Source organism: Neofelis nebulosa, chromosome 2 (genome assembly GCF_028018385.1).
Source record: "Neofelis nebulosa isolate mNeoNeb1 chromosome 2, mNeoNeb1.pri, whole genome shotgun sequence".
In the NCBI taxonomy this organism is placed as follows: Eukaryota; Metazoa; Chordata; class Mammalia; order Carnivora; family Felidae; genus Neofelis; species Neofelis nebulosa.
The window spans coordinates 91,830,750-91,852,499 of NC_080783.1; positions in this window are offsets into that span (position 1 = coordinate 91,830,750).

Below are 21,750 nucleotides of genomic sequence, written 5' to 3' on the forward strand. Positions count from 1 at the left end.
AACAAATAAAATCAACATACAATCTAAGGGCCATGAGAGAAGTACTGAGAAAAAGCTAAGGGAGTTAAGAGGCTAATTCCTTCTAAGGGGAAACCCTTATCCAACAGAAAAGGAGGTAACACTGGTATATACCATTATCTATCAGGCGCTGTACTGGGTGAATTATAGGCTTTACCTCATTCTTTCTCATAACAATCCTACCAGATACAGTAAGTAATATTTTTAAAATTACACAGTGAATAAGTGGTAGAATACTGATTATTAAAGAAGGTATAAGAATATTCCAGCATGAGAAGCATAAGATGAGAAAAGATGGAAAATTGCAGGATTTCTGCACCAATGACAAGGATCTCAGTTTCTCTGGAACACAGAGATCCTAAGAGGGGATAAGGCTGCAGGGTTAGCCTGAGGCTGGATCCTGCATAGAATGGATTCCAGCCTCCAGAATTAGAAGTTTAGTTTGTCTCAGGACAGGATTGTGGAAAATGCCACAGACTTAGGCCTGGGAGGGTAAGAGGATTTGGGGTGGGGAGTAATCATTTATAAAAATAGAGTCAAGGGGAAGGAAAGCAATGTAAGTTAGAAGACATCTTATTCAATAGTCAGGAACAATACTTAGTCACATTTTAGAAATGGGCATAGGGGGCAATGATATAACGTGTTACATACATGCATTAAGCATGTGTCTCAATATGACAAAAGTGAATTATCTTTTTATAGAGAGTGGTTAGAATTCCTCCTCGTTTCTTCCATAAACTACCTCAAAATTCATCATCTATAATTTCCAGGCTTTTCATAGATCTTAATAACACTGTGAAGCAAAGGGAGTACAGAATCTTTGTAGATTTTTACAGTTCCCCAAGAAACTTGTAGACACAATGTGACACTATGTTTTGACAACTTAGCTTTATTGATTCCAAGCATTAAACTGATTTTTCATAGAAGCAAGTTTTTTTCACACTTACATTTCATCAGTTACTTAGTTATATAATTATAATAACAAGTTATAGAATTACAATAACAAGTCCAGCAGGCATAAACAGGCTTGGGAACCAACACTTGTGACCCCTGGTAAGTATATGACTCAGCTGATAGGTGCATAACTTTTGGGAACATGATTAGTCATGAGATAAGTAAGTAGTGCACTTGTGCGCCTCAGCCAATATAATATGTTTTATGGAAAAAGAGACGCCTGTCAGTTAAACAACTTAATTGGTTAAAGAGAAGTCAGGTAAGAGACCGTCCACTGCATTAGATATGAGGTATCACTATTTTTTCTCCTCACATTTTTTTCCATCATTTTGCTTATTTTTTTCCAAACACTTTCTTCAAATAGTTTCAAGCACCTATAAAAAGTTATGTTACTTCTATTCCCCCAAATTTAACTCATGGATTGCTTTTGCATGAAACCCAAGATGATACGTTCCATCGTGATCCTGTCTTTTTTTTTTTTTTTAATGTTTATTTATTTTTGAGAGAGAGAGAGAGAGCATGAACGGGGGAGGGTCAGAGAGAGAGAGAGAGAGAGACACAGAATCTGAAGCAGGCTCCAGGCTCTGATCTGTCAGCAGAAAGCCCAACGTGGGGCTCAAACCCACGAACTGTGAGATCATGACCTGAGCCAAAGTCGGATGCTTAACCGACTAAGCCACCCAGGTGCCCCGTGATTCTGTCTTATATGTTGACACATTGTTCACACATTCTTCTCAATTCACAGAACGGTTGACTTAGAAGGATTTTAGAGACCATTAGGTTAAATGCCTACATCTTCTAAATCCATGTTGCCCAGTGGAAATATAATGCAACATACAAATATAAATTTAAATTTTCTAGTAGTCATATTTAAAAAGTTGAAAAGAACATGAAATTAATTTTAATGTATTGTTTAATCCAATATATCAAATATTATCATTTCACCTTGTAAACAATATAAAAACAATTATCAATAAAAGTTTTTCCTTCTTTCTGTACCAAGTCTTTGAAACCCAGCATGTATTTTACATTTACAACACATCTCACTTCAGACTTAACACATTTCAAGTGTTCATTGGCCACATATGACTAGTGTCTACTATATTGGACAATGGAGTTCTAGGTGACTGGAGATGTTGAATCTCTTGTTCAGGAAGTTTAAATTACTTGCCCGAGGTCATCTAACCATGATTAGTCTTAGCCCAGTGAGACTCCTCACTCCTGCCACCAACATCATGGGTAAAGAATGGTGCTGTGCTAATGTAGCTTACCAAACCTATCAGAAGATTTACAGATTTTTTTTTTTTTAACTCTTTGGTTTTTTTTTTTTTATTTTGGAGGGGGAGGGGTGATTAGTTTTTCTTTTATTGTTTCAAGTTTTTATTTAAATTCTAGTTAGTTAACATAACATTGATTTCAGAACATTGATTACATCACTCATGTAAGTGAGTGATTCCTCACTTACATGTAACACCCAGTGCTCATCACAGTGCCCTCCTTAATACCCACCACCCATGTAGCCCATCCCCCATGAACCTCCTCTCTAGCAACCCTCAGTTTCTTCTCTATCATTAAGAGTCTCTTGGGGCGCCTGGGTGGTTCAGTCAGTTAAGCATCCGACTTCTGCTCAGGTCATGATCTCATGGTTCGGGGGTTTGAGCCCCACATTGGGCTCTGTGCTGACAGCTCAGAGCCTAGAGCCTACTTTAGGTTCTGTGTCTCCCTCTCTCTGCCCACCACTCTCTCTCTCTGTCTCTCTCTGTCTCTCTCTCAAAAATAAATAAACATTTTTTAAAAAAGAGCTTCTTATGATTTTTCTCCCTCTCTTTTTTTTTCCCTTCCTCTATGTTCCTTTATTTTGTTTCTTGAATTCCACATATGAGTGAAATCATATGCTGCTTGTTTTTCTCTGACTGACTTACTTAGCTTAGAATAATACTCTCTAGCTCCGTCTGTGTCTTTGCAAATGGCAAGATTTCATTTTTCAAAAAATACTTATATATTTATTTAGAGAGAGAGAGAGAGAGAGGGAAAGGGGCAGAGAGAGGGAGAGAGACCAAGCAGGCTCCATGCCCAGTGCAGAGCCCAATGCGGGGCTCGATCCCACAACCATGAGATCATGACCTGAGCCAAAATCAAGAGTCAGGCACTTGACCCACTGAGCCACCCAGGTGCCCCAAGATTTCATTCTTTTTGATGGGTGAGTACTATTCCATTATATATATAGCATATTATATATATTCTATTATATATATATCATATATGTGAGATAGATATATATATATATATATATATATATATATATATATATATATCTCACATCTTCTTTATCCATTCATCAGTCAATAGACATTAGCTATTGTTGATAATGCTGCTATCAGGGTGCATGTGCTTCTTCAAACCAGTATTTTTAAATCCTTTGGGTAAATACCTAGTAGTTTTACAGATCTAATGACTTACCTAATATTGCATTTTTCTGATTATAGAATATAACCTTATTGTAGAGAATGTAAAAAAAAAAATACAGAAGCATATGTGGAAAAAATTTTAAAAATCACTGCTGAGAACAATCACAAATATAAAAAAAAACTATGAACAGTATAATACTCGTGTTAAAAATAACTAAATATACTAAATATTATTTTGAGATTTATTCCCTTTCTTTCCTAGTCTTTGACCTGTGTTTCTGTGTTCTCAAAGTTTTCTCTTTTTTTTAGTTTAAATTATTTCCTCTCTCTCTGCATTTAAAATGTTGTATAATTTTTTAATCCTACTATCAAAAGAGCAGCTGTCCAAAATATCAGTTTATTAGCACAGGGGCAGAGAAGCACAGCTAGGATCTGGCATCATTGTATATTTAAATACTTCTAATGATCCAAATGTAGCCCTGCCAGAGTCTTCCAGCTGTTAAGAAAGGTAGACGCCAGGTTTATGAATTCATCTCTCCCAAATCAACTTATTCTTAGAGTAAAATAATTTTTTCAATAAAACAAAACATCCTTCTGCAGGACACAGTCTGAAATGTGGCTAAAGTATCTTGTAATTTAAACATACTATGTTCCTTATATTTAGTTTTATACAACAACCCAACCAAAGGCTACGTGTAGTAGAAAGTCAGAATGAGCTACATAAGAATCACATTCTGCCACTCACATAAAGAGCCACTCTGGGTACTTACACACAAGAATAAAGTTATGACTTAAATATAAAAATGAAAAAAGAATGATATAGAATGAAAAGATTTTGGAAGCACGTGGTATGTAGGAGAAAACGCAGAACATCAAATCACAGCAGAGAAATAAAAAGGAAATTGAAAAATTGAATTAGAGGGGGTAAGATGATAATTGAGTTATTTCCAGCTAATATCACAGAAATTTGTTTGCACCTAATCGTGACCAGTCCAGACAATACCAAATGCTTATGTTGACCAGCCCCCTGGTTGCAGCTGGGGAATAACTCCGCATACATGGAAGCGTTGTTGGCCACATTTGTAGGAGGGGACAGAGTTGTGCTTTTAAAATTCTCCCAACAATCAACAAGCAAACCACTCCCTGAACGATGTGTGGTGAAGCACACGGAACCTAATTCTCTTACAGCCAACTACTCACCACAATTCATCATATTTGGCTTCACGTTTCTCAGTCTGTTCTGGAACATTTGACCTGGCTTTGATTGTGCATTTAAAGGCGATCTGTTCTGACTGGGGCTCCCCAGCTGGGCAGGAAGATTTTGTGGCCTCAGGCCATGCAAAACAGGCTGCTTGTCTACATCTCTGCTTACAGACCTTCAGCAATTGTTTTACAAAGGAAAAGAGGTCAGGGGAACCCTTGGGGGGAGGGAGGGTAGGAATTTCTTATATATTTTTAATGATTTCCAAAGTTTGAGGAGGTTGTTAATTAAAGCAGTTTGAAAGGTAATTTGTAGGGGTTCCTGGGTGGCTCAGTCAGTTAAGTGTCCAACTTCTGATTTCAGCTCAGGTCATGACCCCAGGGTCGTAGAATCAAGCCCCATGTAGGGCTCTGCACTGAGTATGGAGACTGCTTAAGATTTTCTCTCTCTCTCCCCCTCTCCCCCTGCTCACACACTCTCTCTCAATCTCTCTCAAATTAAAAAAAAAAAAGTCACAAAGAGTAATTTCTGATACCTCCTGCACTTAACTAGAAAAACAAGTCCGGTACTCAAGGCTTTCTGAAATTTACCCAAGTATCATCATAAATATTTTAACATAACCCTTTTCTTGTCATACTGGTTTATTTAATATCACCTCCATACACAACGCCATTTTAACTTTTGCACCTTCATTCAAGCATGAAATATCTTTCCAGTCTCATGTTGCTGCCCAGGGCTCCCCAATCCTGAAGGCCCAGCAGAATCACTCATATGTGAAGCTTTTCAGAGTATCCAGAGTGGAGCCCAGTCACCTGAAGTTTCCAAAACCACCACCGATGATTCTAAGGCACAATAAGTTACAAATTACTACTTCATGCCAAGTTCCCCAAATGTTGATGTGTGAGTGAAATATAACACTGACACAGTTGTTCAGCAGAAAAAAAAAAAAAAAAAAAGTCAGTTAGCCATTTCTATGTCACTCCTTCACAAGTAATGGAAGAAAGAGCCACTGGCGAATCCCCCCTCCTACGGTGGCAAAACTCTAGAGGCAACAACACAAAGTAAGCCTACTTCCTTATGTCCTCAGGATAAAATTTACTGAACTCAGAAGTGTCTTGTTATTTTAGTTGTTTAGGGAAAGCATCATTTAACTATCAAGATGGTGCATAAGTTTGAGAATAAAAATAGCTGATAGCATTGCAAGTGTTTGGTTTTCTTTTATAATAGACTTTGATTTTTTTTGAGTTGTTCATTTTCCTTTCAATGTATGTCTTTTCCCCCTTTACATATCCTAGTGAGTTGCTCATTGATTTTTCACTGGTGACTGCAGAGGATGTTTTGGAACAAGTCCTGTTACAACTTGGAATCAGCCAAAAACTTGTTGATTTAAGAGATCTGTTTGATTTCCTAAGCCAGACCTATCTGGTGATGCTGCCTGCTGGGAGAATGCCCATCGTGAGCTTGCAAGACTGAGGAGACTGCAAAACTATTGTCTCTCAATGTCACAGCTGAAGGAACTAAAAGACCTTACATAGCTCTTAGCATTTAAGAATCTCTGTCCTGAGAAGAAAAAAATAAAGTTAAACCAATATGAAAAATCCAAAATGAGAAATCAAGAAATTCTCATCCTAAACCATACAAATAAAACAGGGTCGGGGGAGGGAAGCAAGAAAAAAAAATCTCACCTTACAATTCCCATTTGTGCACCAGTGATTGCCCAACATCTAACAGTCTAGTCTGGAACACAGTAGGTGTTTCTGTAATATCTGTTGAATGGTGAATTAACTCATAGATAAGTTAACTACTTCTGAGAAAATGCTGGTGGATACTATAATAAACTTGGAACTTGAATATCAGTAAGACCAAAAGAAAATAATGTAGATGGATTTTAATAATAAGATATATATAATTATCATTTACATGGTTCTTTTGTTGCAAAAGACACCTTAGGTTAATAAAATAGTATAGCAGTCTAGTTAATAACATGGGAATAGTAAGAATTTTGGGTTTGACACTTGTTAAATGGATGACTTTGGGCAAATTACTTAACCTCACTGAACTTCATGTTTCACAATGAATATACATCAATTTTAAAATTAGGAAAATATTACTAAATTTTAAAATTAAAAACTGTGCCTTATGTAAAAAAAAAAAGGATAGCTATCCCTAAAATAACATATAAATATGGTTAAGTGCTAGAAGTACAAAAGGCGTAATTATTTGAAAAATGAGATATTGACCAGAAATGAAAGGGCAGCATTAGAACAGTTTCCCTCCTTCCCACCATCCCCCCCCAAAAAAAACAGAAAAGAAAATAATTTAAAGAAAGAAATGTGGCCAAGTGGGAAACAAATTCCTAGAACAGAAAATGGTAACCCTAGTAATTATAAAGACATCACATATGAAAATTCCTTACCTAATAGGATTTTGGCTGGGTGAGGATTGTTTAGGCTCTACGCTGAGTGTAAAGCCTGCTTAAGATTCTCTCTCCCTCTGCCCCCTAGCCCCCTTGTGTGCGCGCTCTCTCTTTCTCTCTCAAATAAGAAATAAATAAAATAAATGGGAAGCACAGCCACACTGGTCACCCAAAGGAACAGAACCCTAAAAAGGACAGCTATAGACGTGCAGGCAGTAGCTGTGATTAGGAATAGCCACGTCCTTTCCTACAGCCTCCAACCCCACCATAACTAGAAGAGAGGCGGACTTCTTGTGAATCAAGCTGTACCATATTTAAAGTGTCAGTGGAAATAACATCAGTGACAGTGTTATTGTGAAAGACTTCATAGTGCTTCTTGATTAATTGACTATAAGGAATCAGGGTAGAAAAGGTTCAGCAGAATTCTATGAACATACAAATGTATCTTGCCCAACTAAAATATATTTAACAGACTGTAACAAGATATTACAGGTAAATGCTTCTTGTGATATGTCTGAAGAAGAGAGGAAAATCCGTGCAACTTAAAATATGTCCTCTACAATTTTGCTTGATGTTGAATGTTCCCCATTCTTGACTTCACACATGAAATTTCTAATGAGGCACAGTGCATATAACCAGTAAGATACTGTATAGTAACTAAAATCCCAGGTCTTAGAAGTAATCAAATTGAGATTCAAATGCCAACTTTACTGCTTTCCTATCTTATGACCTTACAAAATATTCTTTAAATGAAGTCTTTGCTTGTTCTTAAGAAAAATGCTATAGTAATTCCAGAAAGTTATATTGTTTCAAGGGTTATAATAAAATGTGCATAAATCACTTAACACTGTTTCTGACATATAAACAATGTTAAATAAATAACAGCCATTACTGTATTCTCAGAGGAGTATACAAAAACAGGAATAAGGAAACAAATGTGGAGTGTGTTCGTCATGTTCTGGAAATACTACCTATGCTTTCCGTTAAACTTCACAATTCACCCAAGGTCACAAAGACAGTAACTAGTAGAGTTTGGATTTGAATATAAGACTATCTGACTTCAAAGACCATGCCCTTCTCACTAAAATTCCTAACCTGAATTCTGTTAGTATATCATCAGATATAAATCCCTTTTCTCTTTCTTTTCTCCACACATCACTTATAAAAGATGATACCTTTGTGGACATGGTACAGCTGAGAGGAAATGTTTGATCAAAAGAATGAAATAAGCAAAGCCTCAGAAAATTTGGTCCAAAAAGAGGAGACTCCCCAGTACCATGTGAGCTCACCCAGGTGCCAAGGGAGTGGGGGTAGATGAAGAGGAATGAGGAGAAAATAAAACAGACTATTGAGAACCAGGAAGATGAACTACATAAGCAGCCCTGTCCAACTCCAAACCTTTCCCGGACCAAATATTTAAATTTGGAGTCATATTAGAAATCTTAACATTTTATAATTACGTATCAAACATTGACAGTTCATTCCAGTTAATTAATATGTAGGGATATCAGTCACGTAGACTGCATACTTTCACATTCTGTAGAGATAGAAAGGAGCATAAATGCAGTCTCTCTCTTCAGGGAGTTTGCCAGGTGGCGCTTCTGTTAAGACATTCTCAGATAAAAATGACACTAACATACACCACAACGTTTCAGAAACATTTCATGAGCGGTGCTCACAAACATCTATGGAAGGAACTCAGAAACCAAGATATGACTACCAGTTGGATAAACCAGGGAAAGGTCCACTTAAGTGAAACTTTGAAAATGTATTTGAAATAAAGGAGGGGGGGCTCATATTTTGGAGGAGGCAAAACAATAAAGTAATGGGCATGAGGATAGCGCTGTATGTCAGAACAGTAGTAATTTGCTTTGGCTGGGGATGATAATCTAGGTTGAAAAGTTATAAAATAAAAGGCTGAGAAAAATAAGTTGTTGCTGAAGGATAGAGGACTTTCAGTCTCAGGCTATGCTATTTAATTTTCCCTTTCTAATAGGAAGAAAACTTTAAAGTTTGGGTTTTGTTTGTTGTCTTACTCAAGGAATGATGATCAATAGGCTTAAAGATATTCTCTACTGACAAAAGTGTTCTTTATCTTCATTCAAGCTTTCCTCTGGGTACCTAACAGTGTTTTAAGGACATTGATGATTCTCATGTCCCCTCAAAGAGAGGATATATAGCCATTCACTAGGTAAAGACAAAGATGAAAGTATTGTCCAGCTCACAAAACAAACAAAATGAGACATCAGATTGCTAACAGTCAGTTTCCAATTTCTAGGTTTGAAAAAAATCCTGTTCTTGAAAATCTAGGAAAATTACTTGATATGTGAACCTCAGTTTCTTTCTTGCCCAGCCCCCACCATGGGATTTATAGAGATCTAGGCAGTGATTAATATGAAAATTTTTAAGGGGCGCCTGGGTGGCTCAGTCGGTTAAGCGTCCGACTTCAGCTCAGGTCATGATCTCATGGTTTTGTGGGTTCGAGCCCTGCGTTGGGCTCTGTGCTGACAGCTGAGAGCCTAGAGCCTGCTTCTGATTCTGTGTTTCCCTCTCTCTCTGCCCCTCCCTCACCCATGCTCTGTCTCTCTCTGACTCTCAAAAATAAGTAATGAAAAAAAGTTTAAAAAATATGAAAATTTTAAAAAAGAAATGCTTTGTTGACAGCTAAGTAGTAAACAAATGCAAAACATTGTAAAAATTATATCGACTATTGGAACAGGGAGCATTTGCTGACAATACATGGTCACAATGTGGTGACACGAGTGACCATGAGTCACATGAGTGTCTTGCCCACACTTCCCTTGAGTCATCATCTTCCCTGCTCTGCCACTTTTGTAGACACACAAACGGGTTCAGAGACAGGGTAACTTGTTCAATCGTCATAAAGAAAATACCAAATAGATAACCCCTATGGAAAACAGTAAGGAATTTCCTCAAAAAATTACAAGTAGAACTACCATAAGTTCCAGCAATTCCACTTCTGGGACTATATCTGATGGAAATGAAAATGCTATGTTGAAGAGATCTCTGCACCCCCATGTTCATAGCAGCATTATTTATAATAGCAGAGGTATGGAAACAGCCTAAGTTCATAGATGGATGAATGGATAAAGAAGTTATAGTGTAGATAGATAGATAGATAGATATAGATAGATACACACTACATGTGGTAGTATACATATATATGTGTGTGTGTCTATCTATATATGTGTGTGTGTGTGTGTGTATCTGCACACACACACACGCACACATACACAATGGAATATTACTCAGCCATAAAAAAAGTGGAAAAACTGTCGTTTGTGACAACATGGATGGATCCTGAAGACATTATGCTACATGAAATAAGTCAGAGAAAGACACTGTCTATGATCTCACTTATATGTGGAATCTAAACAACAACAAAACCAAATTCATAGAAAAAGAGATCAGATTTGTGGTTACCAGAGATGAGGTGAGGGGGAATTGGATGAAGCTGATCAAAAGATACAAACTTCCAGTTATAAGACAAGTAAGTACTGAAGATGTCATGTATAGAATCATGATGTACTACTGCTGTATGGTAATATTTAAAAGAGTAAATCCTAAGAGTTCTCACTACAAAGATAAGGTTTTTTTCTTTTTTTATATATCTCTATGAGATGATGGATGTTAACTAAACTTACGCTAATCATTTCATGACATATGTAAGTCAAATCATTATGCTGTACACCTTAAACTGAAAAATAAAAGATAGAAATGGTAGTTAAAACTCCACTCCTCATTTCTTCTCCCCAGTTTGATCTTTAAATTCAAATTTCAGCCCCAGTATAACTCTCAGGAAGGTTTTTGGTGGGTTTTGTTTTTTGTTTGTTTGTTTGCAAATATTGAAATGCTGATTCTAAAAATTTACATGGGAAAGCAAAGGAACTAGAATAGCCAATTCTGAAATTTTGGGAAAAAAAAAAAAAGAATAGTCAGAGGCCTCACATTTCTGGATTACAAAATTTATTCTAAAGCTATCAAAGCTATCGTCATCAAGGCAATGTTTTGTCAAAAGGACACACACATAGATCAATCAAACAGAATGGAGAGCCGGAAACAGATGACACAAATATAGTCAACTGATTCTTGACAAATGTTCAAAAGCAAGTCAATGGAGAAAGACTTTTAGAATAATTGGATATCCAAAAAGAAAAAACAAACAAACAAATAACTTTGATCCATACCACCTACTGTATTTAAAACAAACAAAAAACTTAAAATGATCATAGACCTAAAACTTCTTCTAGGAGAGATCTGCATTACATGGGGTATGTCAGAGAGTTTTTAGATACAACTCTAAAAGAACAACACATAAAAGAAAATATTGATTAGTTGGGCTTTCAAAATTGTATACTTTGGCTCTGTGAAAGACCTTATTAAAAAGATAAAAAGACAGTCCACAGAATAGGAAAAAAAATATTTGTAAATCATATATCTGGTAAAAGTTTTATATTGAGAATATATAAACACTACCCAAGTTCAATAATTAAAAACAAAAACACCAGATAGAAAATGGGCAAAATATTGGAAGAGACACTTTACCAAAGAAGCTATATGGAAATCATCCTCATTATCCTTAGTTTTTAGGGAATAACAAATTAAAAACACAATGAGAATTTGCTATATACCTATTAAAATTTTAAACTATGACAATATCGAATGTGGATGAAGATGTGGAAGAATTGTAACTATCATACACTGCTTGTGGGAATTCAAAATGGTAGACACTGGAAAGCGGTTTGTTAGTTCCTTTTAAACTTAAACAGACCTTTGATATATGATCCAGTAATCCCACTACTACATATTTATACCCAGCTAAATTGAAAAACAAATGTTCACACAGCTTTATTCCTAATTGCCAAAAACAAGAAAGAACCTAGATGTTTTTCACAGGAGAAACAAACTCCAAAATATCTGTACAATGCAACACAGAAATTATCTATTTATTTGTGCAACGATATGGATGAGACATGAAAGCATTTTGCTAAATGAAAGAGGCCAGATCCCAAAGGCTACATATTTTTTTGATTTCCAGAAAAAGGGAAAACTATTGGGATGGAAAATAAATTAGTGGCTGCCAGGGTTTGGAATTATGGGTTGAGTACAAAGGGATAGTTTAAGAAATTTGTGAGGAAATTGAAACTGCATACATTTGCCAAAATCCATAAAACCATACATTACAAAGAGGGAGTTTTACTGTATGCAAAACAAAAACTAAAAAACGCCGACTTCTATTCCACACTGATTTTAATTTTCTGGTTTCTTACCAGGTCACATACATAAGTCTAACTTACAACCTTTGCTCTCATTTTTCCTTCCCCATGTTCAATGCAGAGACAAAAATCCAGACACATTTGACTTTTCCCATGACTCACTAAATCTCACCTGTGTGCAGGAAGACGTGGCTATTATGCCACGTGGCTATTATGTGCTTCTCTTTGTGTCTCTCAAAATATATTTTTGGTTACACTAGTCACAAAAGAGGCACTCAAAAAGTTCCAAGAAAAAAAAAAATTAAGGTCTTTAAATAGTCCATGAATAAATCAATTTAACTTTATTTTATCTAGACTTCCCTAAACTTAATTGAACTCAGGATTTTTTGTTCATATCTACTAACTTTCCTTGGAGGTGGTTTAGTAAAATATACTTTGAGAAACATTTATGGATGTTGAAATACATTTTTGCACTTTGGATAATACTTAAAAGATTAATTTTGGACTCAGAAAAGGTACTGAGGTCTTAAGAAATTTCAAAGATTGGGGTGAATTGTTTTGACTGCCAATTTAAAGACCGTGTGATATTCATGAAGCCTATTATATACTTATAACCATTACAAAGCCACAGTTCACATAGTCCAGTCCCACAAAGGGGTCGTAATTTAAAGAATCCAATCTGTGTGATGAAATTAATTTCAAGATAACTTGTTATTTATTTAGTAACTTATTTTTTACTTAATAATTTATTTGCTTAATATTAACTTAATATCTTGAATACCATGAAAAAGCTGCATTGTCCGTGTAATATTTTTTTAAATCCCCTTTTTCCCTTTCCACTGCATTTATATACTAAAACTTTTTCCAGCTCTCTCTTCTTAACTGCTCCTGAAAAACTCCTCAAACCTTCACTACCTCGTCTCTTTTGGTTCTGCTTCACTCACCATTTACTCTTGAATTGCCACTGAGGTCCAGGGAATCTGGCCAGGAAGGACTTTCTTCAGGGAGGAAAAAAAGGGGAAGCAATCAACAGGCCCAACCAGAACCCTCTTAGCAGGCAGAGGAAGGAAAAGCCAGGAAATACTTAGTAGTAATATTTATTTCATTAACTACTTAAAGAGGGGCGTAGTGATCCCTGAGAAAGACTTTTTAACAGTAAATGATCAGGCAGTCAACATTAGGGAAACTGAGGGCCTCCATCTTTTGGCCCCGTTGTGACCATTGTGGCCAATTTTCAGTTGGGTAAATTTAAAAAGGAGTATAAAACTAAGAGACGATGCCAGTCAAGGTTCAGTCAGGATGGGGTGCCTGGCTGGTTCAGTTGGTAGAGCACGTGACTCTTGATATCAGGATTGTAAGTTTGAGGGTGTAGACATTATTTAAAAATAAAATGTTTAATTTTTTAAATGTTTATTTATTTTTGACAGAGAGAGACAGAGTGTGAGTGGGGGAGGGGCAGAGAGAGAAGGGAGACACAGAATCTGAAGCAGGCTCCAGGCTCTGAGCTGGCAGCACAGAGCTGGGGCTCGAACACAGGAACTGTGAGATCATGACCTGAGCCAAAGTCAGATAAACCGACTGAGCCACCCAGGCACCCCAAAAAATAAAATCATGAAAAAAAAAAAGGTTCAGTGAGTATATTTTGAGAAGCCAAGCAGTTTCATGAAGGGGAATCCATGGAGTGATCTAGGGAAAGATGTCCATGTGACCACCACTCCGTGGATCCACACCAAGCTTCCAGAGAGGGGCTTAGGGCCGTGACTGCCCAGTAGGCACAGCCACTGGAAAGAAGAGCTGGATACAGATGGAGGAGAGTGAGGGCAGGCTAGAACTCTTGGTCTAATCTGTGTGTCTCTCTATTAGAAGCTGAAGAGCTTGAGAGAGGAATGGCTGCCTCCGGGCTTCAGACGTTCTGGATCTCATGCAGATATAGATCTCTTTGGTCAGCTGTAACACACAACTATGTAGGGGAAAGGATCCTAGGAAATGTGGTTCCTAGCTTGATGGAATCACATAGAGAAACCTAACACAGGGGTTATTAGTGAAAAGAAAAAAGGAAAACATCTCCTTTGTGGTTGAAAACGGCATTTGCGTGATTCAGATTTAACAAGTTTTGGGGGGATTTCCACTCAAAGTCAGACATGATGGCAGTTATTTTCACATAATGTACACACACATACACACAACTTCTTCAGTAATATCACACTATATGCTACTTTTCCCCATTTCTATTGGTTACAAATGAGAAAAATGAAGAGTTTGAGTAAATCTAGAGCTTTACTGACAAGATGTAAACAGCAATACTCTGTGAGACAATATTGTACAATGGTTAAGAGATATAGTTCCAGAGTGTCTGGGTCTAAATCTTGGGTCCTGTCATATAACAGTTGAGCGATCTTGGGAAAAAATACTTAATTCCTCTATTCCTCAGCTTTGTCATTGCAAATTTCAGATAATACCCACCTTACAGGGTTGTTGTAATAATTATATATGATAATATATGTACAGCACCTGGGGTTAAAAAAAATAGAAAGTCCAATTTAGGAATGATTAAAAATAAGTGTTAGTGAGATTCCTGCTTATGCGCATAAATATAATTTTTTAAAGACTCAATTGCTAAACAGAAGGGTTTTTAATTATACTTATGCATTTTTTTAAAGTTTATTTATTTTGAGAGAGAGAGAGAGAGAGTGAGTAAGGGAAGGGCAGAGAGAGAGAGAGAGTACCAAGCAGTCTCCACGCTGACAATGTAGAGCCCGATGCAAGGCTCAAACCCACAAACCATGAGATCATGACCTGAGCTGAAACCAAGAGTTGGACGCTTAACCGACCGAGCCACCCAGGAGCTCCTATACTTAGGTATTTTTAACTTATGTTCTCTCTTTTTTGCTATCAATCAAAATGCTTATATCTATCATTATTTAATAACATACAGATAACTGAATATGTTACATATATCATACAGTCCCAGAATCCAGAATATTCAGTTTCTAAATTATAATCTGAAGTTATACATAGATATGAACTGACATAAATAATTCCAAATTACTGAATAAACAACTGAAAATAATTGAGTTAAAGGGAGCACAAATTATATTTTAATGACTTAAAAAATAAAATGGGACATTCTGTTGCCCTGTATATTGCTAAATCTATATGTCTGCATGAACTTCCTGCTAACACAGCTTCGTAATCTGGATCTCCGCCTAAATTAATGTCAAACCATTAGGCCTTTCTGTTTATTATTTCTTGATAATCAATAGTGATCTCCTTTCCTTGGTTCTTCCTTTATAGCTATTTATCCTAAATGGGACAATCATTCATTTTGCTACAATAAGTAAGACTGTGTTTCCCAAGTTATATGGCGTTGACTGTCACTTGTTCACCGTTTTTCACTCACATGATACGCTCTTTTCTGCAATCCTAATTAAAGCATAATGTACTTCTCTAGATCATTTATAAGATTCTTAAAAAAGGAAAGACTACGGACAGAAAATATGGTTTGATTGGCATAAATTGGATGAATTTTAACTCATACAAAATATTAGCTACCTTTCAAGTGTTCTGATCAGAACTATTAGCATTGGCATGTGCTTTTTACCTAGTAATAGTGCAAATTAACTGGAAAGGGTTTTTTTATTAACTTCTCTGTTCTTCCCTTTTATACACATGAAGACATGGGAATATTGACTGATTCTGTATAGCTCGTTTTAAATTAATGGCTTATTTTTATCCATTCACATTATTCAGCAAAGTGAGAATCAGATTTAAGCTATGGATGGTCAACCATTTCAAGGAGCAATGAGCAGGCGGGGGCCCACCCGTTACATTTCACTTATATTACAACCATATGACTCCTAATTGAGGGATTCTCTGATCTAGAAGACAATGAGTGATCCTTAGCAGCGATATCCTTCAAGAATGCAGGTCCTCAGTATGTGTCAGCATGTGCTACAACATATGGTATGTATTCAGTCCCTAGACAAAGTTATACTTAAAAGAGTTATGACAGTTGGCTAGCTCATGCTTTATGAGGCAATGCCACATTTGGCCAGTAGATAGCACTCAAGATATTTCAATAAATGAAGAGAAGGCATCTTGGTGTGATGATTACTCTGCTAAGGAAACAGACAAGTTCATTTTAGATCAGCAGAGGGGTAAAATAGATGCTTCCAAATGGTTAGATATTGGGATTTTTATACCAAATCTCAATAGCCTTTTAATGTAAACCTGTACTTTATTAGGATAGGAAAATTACCCCACTTGTTTTCTAACAGTTTCTGTTTGAAGGCAAGGAAAGTACCATCCATTTGACACAGCTTGAAATAAAACATGAGAGCAGCACTTGAATAGAAATGCTGGGGTCCAGAGGGACTACGAAGTGAAATATGGCAGTTGTATTTTACAAAAAGGCTCAAAACGCAACCCTGTGGGATTCATCCATCCTGCTAAAGAGCACAGTTCAAAAGCTATAGGTATTTCCAAATACAATGTTTAAACAAATAAGAACCTGGCTGTAAAAAAAAAAAAAAAAAAAAAAGACCCTAATTGCTTGAAGCTGGTAGACAGTGCCTTGGTGTGGTTAAAACCACCGGTATATGTAGCTGCTGCTATGCTTTGGTAAGTGATGGCTTTCATGGTGTGTACGGAAGAACTCTTGTACCTTTAGAGGTGGGAATAGCTGCGGGCTACTCCTGTGATTTTGCACCATCTTCCACAGGTTACACTCCCAGTTCATCTGATGCAGCAAGTATGGGTCTGTGCTGACAAACAAGATGCTGGGCATGGAGGTGTTGTCCAGGCAGATACAGAAAAGCAGAGTGTGAGAAGTTAGGAGATGAGAGTCATTCGAATATCTAGCAAAGAAAACTGGAGGCAAGAAATGACCACGTCAAGGAAAAAGACATCTGAAAAAGAATCTGTGAGAAAACTAAAGAAACAACTTCAACTTCCTTCTGCAGAAAATCAGTGGTGGTTGGAAGGTGTCAGGCTATTTACAAAAGTCAGCTCCTGGGAGGTTTTATTCCTTGCTCCCTGGGGCTCCAACCTCAAGCTTCCTGCAGCTGCTGCCCCCAGCCTACTTTAATGCACTTACACGCCCAGGATGGCCAACCCAATATTCTGCTCAAAAATTTCTTAATCTAGCATCAAAATGCCTGAAACTACCTTCAGACTTTGAACTTGCTATTAATGGGAATCATTACAATGCTTCTCTTGTCATTGTTTGATTTGAGCTGTGTTTGGACAGTAGCAACCAAGAGTGCCCTGTTAATATGTGAGGGAAGTAGGGGGTCCTCTCTAACCTTTTTTCATCCAGGATTTCTGTCTTCCCTCTTCTAGGAACCCTAAGCATTCCACTCAAATTGGAAATTTTCCATTTAATTACTTAAGATCGTGTTCTGTAAATGTGGTTTTCCTTTGCTGTCCCTTTCTTAACTTACGGATCAGCTGTAGGAACTCCGCAGCTCCACCCCACCCGAGTAAGCCTAGCATAGTCAAAGTCAAAAAAGCAACTGGAGTCTGGTCTTCTCCTGCCATGGTATGGCTGTGTGACCTTGGGAACATCACTTTCCCTCTCTGTGCCTCAGTTTCTTCATCTATAAACTAATGGGCTAAGCAAGATGTTACAATTCTAACCTTCTATGATCTGTTCTCCTGCCTTCACTCCATCTACGGAGCAACATTCAAAGCAGGTTAAATGATTTCCTAGTTATGACACCCATCATATTTGATGTACAAGTAGAAAAGGTGTTTATTCTGTCAAATAATCACACATATATGGACAGTGCATGGAAACATACATGCAAAGATAATGACAGGTTTATAAAAATCAATCCAATTTGGTAGAGATGTAATATTAGCACTCAGGGAGAAACTCTCTCCTGCCTTGTCAGTCTTGAGTGATGTTCTCTTCACCCAGTAACCCTCTCATCACAAGACCCACTGGGAAACCCGGGCCACCTCCCTCCCCTCTAGACTCTCCTCTTGATTGCTGACAGTGGCATCAACCAGTACATTCCTGGTAACACCTTTTAACATCCAAGGAAGAGATGGTGAAGAGATACTGTTGTGACAATCAACGTTGGAGAAAAAACAATTTCCCTACAGAGGAATCCTTTGATTTGTGTTTGAACCAGGAGCCACTGATAAGTTCATGTGATAAAACTTTATAAATCCTCCAGTCATGCCCAAATATCTACAAAGAAAATGTCTAGCTTTCTCCTGAGAAGTCCTATATAAGAATAAAAATAGGTTCAAATGATATTCTGTTAAAACCTCAGTGCATTCTAAATGGGAGGCAACAATTCTGTAGGGGAAGGAAGGAAGGAGGGAAGGAAGGAAGGAAAGGAGGAAGGAAGGAAGGAAGGAAGGAAGGAAGGAAGGAGGGAGGGAGGGAGGGAGGGAGGGAGGGAGGGAGGGAAGGAAGGAAGGAAGGAAGGAAGGAAGGAAGGAAGGAAGGAAGGAAGGAAGGAAGGAAGGAAGGGAAAAAAAATAAGTTTCTGGTAGAGCAGTAATTCTCAACCATGACTGTATAGTGAAATCTCCTTGGTGAAAAATATCAGTGCTCAAGTCCACTTTTAGAGACGTTAATGTCCCCAGTGATTCCATGTGCAGTCAAGGTTTAAAGTCACTGTAATATGGCATCATATTTTATTAAATAGTAACTCAAGAATACTCAATTACTCAACAAGAATGGCAACTTAAAAGGATTTTAGTTGTTCAGAACTGCTACTAAAAGCCCACCAGCTTATTACAGAGGTCTAAGAGTTCCAAAGGCTTCCTGAGAATTCCCTCTATCCTTGGGGTAAGTAGTGCCATATTCCTGAGTCCTGAATCCCACTTCCCTAAAGGCTGCAGAGTAGCCCCATGCCACGTAATTCTCTTCATGTCTCACTCTTCTAAAATTATTACCAGATCAATGCTTCAGGCTCAGTCCAGTCAAGCTTCTTTTCCTAATAATAAGATAGATTCTGGGGCTTTTAGCATCCATAGATCATTCCCACAACCCTTATTAGCTAAAGGTTCATTCATTCACTACATCAAAACTTTTATAACTGCCGGCCAGTTGAAAAATACCTGAGGAAGAGTGATGAATTGAAAAGAGCACTGAACTATGAAGCCGGAGGCCTTGAATCAAGTTTCGGATTTGCCCCCACCTCTCCAGATGACCTGAAGCAAGTCACATAACCTTTTGAGCTCCCATTTCCTTAAACATAAAAGTGAGAAAGTTGGTTAATGTCTAATATCTACCGCAACTCTGAAATGCTATCCTGTGTAACATGTTCTTACCCACATGCTGGTGATGATGCTAATGAACAGTAGAGACTGAGAAAGTAAGTACAGAGGAGAAGCACAAGAAGCAAGCTAATTGTCCAGATGAGCAACAAGTTGACAAATTTGCTCTCAAAGCATTGACAGCCCTGTAAGCTGCCTTTTTAAAAGACAACAATGGAGTCATATGGCAGTAAAATTTGTTAGGCTCTACTTTCTGCCACTTGTCTGTATGAGAAGACTATTTTCACTCCCCTCACACTGTGAAAACCACCCTTGCAAAATGAAAAGGCAATGATCTGATTCTCTAGCTGTTAAACTGCCTATAAGAAAGTGGTGATGTTTAAAGGGAAAAAAAAAATCCTCCAATATGCCAGGAAAGTTTAAAAATATTCCAACCCCAAGTTCAGTTCACTGTTCCATTATAATAAGCTCATGTACCCACGTCTCTCCATTCTTGTCTTTTCAGCTACCAGGACCATCACGTCATGGGACCTCCTCCTCAAGACCACCCTGCATGTATATATCTTTATGCCACTTGGTGTATGACTTTCCTCCTCCAAAAAGTTGTAAGATTCCTTATTTCCTACAGATCAAGCTAAACTATTTAGCTTGGCATTCTTGGATCTCTACATTCTGGTGCATAGCCCACCTTTCCTCTTGCTTTTCCTCAACACATGTCCCCCAGCCAGTCTGCTGCACTTACTGTCCATCCTTCAGTTATGTCACATGCAGTCCCCCACACTGCCTTTGCCCATGCTCTTCCTGCCACATGAAATGGCTCTTCCCCTTTTCTCCCCGATAGACTCATCTTGGCCATTCCTGGAAACTGAGCCAGTTCCCATTTCATGTCTGCCACAAAACATCCATACTGGCCTACAATGATCTTTTTTCCCTCCAGCTGTACAAGGCAGCACTTAAGCTTACACTTTCCTGTAATGTCTGCTGTGTTTTGTTTATTGAATGTTTTCTAATTAGACTGTATATGCTGAAGGACAAAGCAACGTATTAAATGCTACTTTCTGCCTATCTTTCCTCCTTCCTCCCTCCCTCCCTCTTTCTCTCCTTCCTTCCTTTGTCCCACTTTCCCATGTATGGGCAGCCAAATTTAGAGAATACAATACATTATCGGCAGTCACCTTATAAATGAACACAGTAATACCAGACCTTAATCAATTAGGCCCTTGTTGCTTCTCTTACACGGCCTTATCAATGGGACAGAAAAGTTCTCTCATGTCCCTTAGTTTTTAGCTTGGAATTCAGCACCCTTCAGTATGTTCCTTTGTGAGAAACTTTGTACTACTAGGACACATGTCCAAGTATAGCTTCCTTTAAAATTTTCTGTATGTTTCTCAAAAGTGCAGAAATGGTGTCAGAAATATGAACAACTTTAAAAAGTGAAGTATCCCAGTAATTAAATCCCTTAGTTATTTATTTCAATAGTGTGTTAAGTCATACACTCATCATTTAGAGAGTTAGTAGTAACAGAATTGGAAACTACTAAGTCAGAAAGGGATCTCACCCTCTGGTTTTATAGATGAGTCAGCTGAGGCTCAGACTCTAAATGAGTCAAAATCTTGCAAAGTCCTTTGCCCTCCCCTTCCTCTTCTAGCAGCACACCTCCTAACAGGGGTTCCTCTATGTCTGCCAAACCCTTCCCCATTGAGTCCTTCTTGTTTCCCAAAGACTGTCTGTGAATAAAATCCTTATTCAGGGACCTAAAGTAGAACAAGGAGATCTTTTAATTTTCAAAATGATCTTACTTATGCTTCGAGGATAGAATAACTTTCTAGAAGTGGGCTCTAAGCCTCGGTAAAGAGAGAATTCTATGGACCTGAGGGGTGGCTCTAGGAAGTGAGTTATAGATTTACATATGCAAATAGCGATTGTGTCTAAAAGTCTGTTGCAAAGAATAGTAAGAGTCTGAGGACAAGCAAAAGCGGGAAGGGGCTGCTGCATCCTTTGCCATAGGGCCCTGGGACTCCCAGTCAGTCTTGGCAAGGGGTTAAGAAGGATACATGACCCTTCTTGCCTCCCTACCTCTATAAACAGAATAGAGTTGCATTTGAGAGATACCCCACCTACAGCCTCAGGAACAACGTGCTCTCAAAGTCGCACTGGGATCTCAGAACACTGGAATAAACTCCCTCCCCATCTGTACAGTCTTGGCATCCCCAGTGAAATGGTGGGACCTTGCCCTACCCAAGTCAATTCTATTATCCTTGGGACCTACCACGGAGGCTG